Source organism: Alexandromys fortis, unplaced genomic scaffold (genome assembly GCF_014885135.2).
Source record: "Alexandromys fortis isolate MF-2015 unplaced genomic scaffold, M_Fortis_MF-2015_v1.1 scaffold_12, whole genome shotgun sequence".
In the NCBI taxonomy this organism is placed as follows: domain Eukaryota; kingdom Metazoa; phylum Chordata; class Mammalia; order Rodentia; family Cricetidae; genus Alexandromys; species Alexandromys fortis.
The window spans coordinates 10,305,661-10,308,889 of record NW_026067937.1 but is presented as its reverse complement, the minus strand read 5'-3'; the positions used below and the strand labels follow the sequence as shown (position 1 = coordinate 10,308,889).

General features: G+C 37.4%; 1 pseudogene; it reads left to right on the top strand.

Annotated features, from left to right (window-relative positions):
* The first annotated feature begins 1,749 nt into the window (after positions 1–1,749).
* Positions 1,750–2,505, top strand: LOC126504555 (serine/arginine-rich splicing factor 3-like; annotated as a pseudogene).
* Positions 2,506–3,229: the final 724 nt, after the last annotated feature.

The window sequence follows — 3,229 nt, the reverse complement described above, 5'->3', positions numbered from 1 at the left end:
CCAGATTATCAAATTGAGGAAATACATGGAAAAGTTTGGATGTCATCAGAGGAATCAGTGGTGGAATTTGTAACTCTTCACCAAACATGAAATTTTTGAAAACAGAGATGGAAAATTTGAACAGGAGCTTGGAGTCATTATTTCCTAAAAGTTTACTATATTGAGGAGAGGTGGTTAAAAATATATCCAACAGAGTCATAATGATCTAAAGACTGAAAATCAACCTGAGTTTAAACCCAAGTATATTATGTACATTCAGTTCTTGAAATTGACACATCTAAATATTCTAAGCGGATGATACGTAAAATGCCTTGTGGGTGTTCTGAACCGCATCTCACCAGTCCTTGTTGTTCATCTTCCCATTGTTCGGCTCAACAGTTTAATTTGAGAAACAATTCCAAAATTCTGGCAATTAATGAAAGTAAATGAGGGTTTCTACAGCTGACAAATTTGGCCAATTATCAGGAAATACTAGCTCAGCATGCTGGTAGCAAATTTTTGTTTGGGATATTCATTATGGATACTGGCTCAGGTAAATGTTGCCAATAAACTCTCATATTAGTCCACTTATACGTTTTCTTGTTTTGTTTTGGTTTGGTTTGGTTTTTCGAGACAGGGTTTCTCTGTGGCTTTGGAGCCTGTCCTGGAACTAGCTCTGTAGACCAGGCTGGTCTCGAACTCACAGAGATCCGCCTACCTCTGCCTCCCAAGTGCTGGGATTAAAGGCGTGCGCCACCATCGCTCAGCCCACTCATACATCTTAATGAACATTGTATGTTAAAGAATGTGTCCAGTCATTTCTGAGAACCCATAGAAGATTGGTTTCAGTATGTAAAAGATATCATAATCCATGATGCCCAAATATCATATGAAATGTACAATTTTTATTTATGTATGTATTTTAAAGCCCTCAAAAATGGTTCCTACTTCTCTAATGCTATTAAAATATATAACATAATAAATCTATGACAAAAGCTAATTAAATACATGTATATATGAACAAATATTGCGTGCTAACTATATACTTTTGCTTTTACATTACTGAAATACTTTTTGCACACTAGAAATTTCAGTTCTTTCATTCCAATTATGTACACTAATCATATGTACCAGATTTCACCTTTCTATAAATTAAAGAAAGCTTTGTAACAATTAAATAGAAGTCTTTAGCCTCAATATTACATTTCTTTTAAAAATGGCATGGAATTGATTAAAAGTAAAATCTGAAGTAAAGTGATTGAAATTTAAAACACAAATTATCAAAACTGGCAGCTAGAACCAATATGAATGAAAGCAGCTGTTATTAGAGCTTGTTAGTCAAGAAGGACTAGTAGGCAAACTAACTTTTCAAACTTTCTTTTTACATATCCCAACATTAGCTTTGGAACATATTTTTTTGTCTTAAACTTTATTCTCTTACTTATCTAATAAAAACTAATCAATATGCATAAAATGAGATAATGACAGGTGAAAATTCTTCATCATAAGTGTAATATTGCTGTTACCAACCCCTGATGAAAAAGTCTATTCTTAGCCTATTTCAGAGTCCTATGCACCACCAGTCATTAATTTTTTTTTTATTTATAGTTTGTAGTAGTTTGAATAAGAATGATCCCCATAATATTATATATTCAAATGCTTTAGTCATCAGGGAGTTTAATTGTTTGGGAGGGGTTAAGAAATATTGCCTTAGGCCTTTCGTGGACGCCAGGGCATTGAGAGCTTCTGCGGAAGCAGATCGCGGAGGGTGCGGGTGGGTCTCCTTGGAGTGTTGGGATTTGAGCTGCGGTTCTCGAACCCAGGATCTCGAAATGCATCGTGATTCCTGTCCATTAGATTGTAAGGTGTATGTAGGTAATCTTGGAAACAATGGGAACAAGACTGAATTAGAACGGGCATTTGGTTATTATGGACCGCTCCGAAGTGTGTGGGTTGCTCGAAACCCTCCTGGCTTTGCTTTTGTTGAATTTGAGGATCCCCGAAATGCTGCCGACGCTGTCCGAGAGCTAGATGGAAGAACAATATGTGGCTGCCGAGTAAGAGTGGAGCTGTCAAAAGGTGAGAAAAGTCTGAATCGTGCCCCCCCCCTCCCTCTTTGGGTCGTCGCCCTCCAGATGATTACCGTAGGAGTCCTCCACCTCGGCGAAGATCTCCAAGAAGCAGAAGCTTCTCTCGAAGCCGGAGCAGGTCACTTTCTAGAGATAGGAGGAGAGAGAGGTCTCTGTCTCCTGAGAGAAACCACAAGCCGTCTCGATCTTTCTCTAGGTCTCGTAAGCCGATCTAGGTCAAATGAAAGGAAGTAGAAGACCAGTTTGCAAAAGAAGTGGTGTACAGGAAGTAACTTCATTTGACAGGAGTATGTACAGGAAATTCAAGTTTTGTTTGAGACTTCATAAGCTTGGTGAATTTTTTAGATGTTTTAGCTGTTCATGTTCCCTTAAGCAAGATTGAATTTGCTTTGAACTTCAGTTTTTCATAGACTGAAATAAACCTAGATCCTGCCCAGTTAAAGTGTGATGTACTAATGATAAACCACTGATGGAAATTGAAAAAAAAAAAAACTAGTTTCTTAGCTGGATTACAGTCTGGAGCTGTGGGTGAAATGATAAACAGTCTGTAAAAGCTGCTGTTAACACAAGTTAACAGGGAAAGGGTGGGAACTGCACTCTGAAGACTTTCAAAGATGTTCCTCACTGATTGCTATCTATGGAGGAAGCTGTTTGTAACATTCTTTATTTGGAAATGGAAGACTAAGTTACCAGTTGGTTTAAGGGTACATTGTAGAGCTGAACCTTTGAGTTACTGTGCAAGATTTTTTTTTTCATGTTGTCATTTTAATATGTTTGTGAGATTCCTTGGGATTAAAGTTTTGGTTACAAATTGTTGTTTAACTTGAAAAAAAAAGAAATATTGCCTTAATAGAGTTGGTGCAGCTTTGGAGGATATGATATGTATGATAGGGGAGAAGCTTTGAAATCTAAAAAGCCCCAGTCAGGTCCACTGTGTGTCACTTCATACTGCTTGTGGATCTGGATGCAGAATGGTCAACTATTTTTTCAGCAACACATCTGCCTCCATATCCCTTTGCTAACTGCCATGATGATGGACAATAGGCAAACCCAATTAAATGCTTTCTTTAATAAGAGTTGCCATTGTTAAGGTATGTCTTTATAACAGTCAAACACTGAATTAGACACATTTATAGCTGTGATGTAATCAGGTTAAGGAT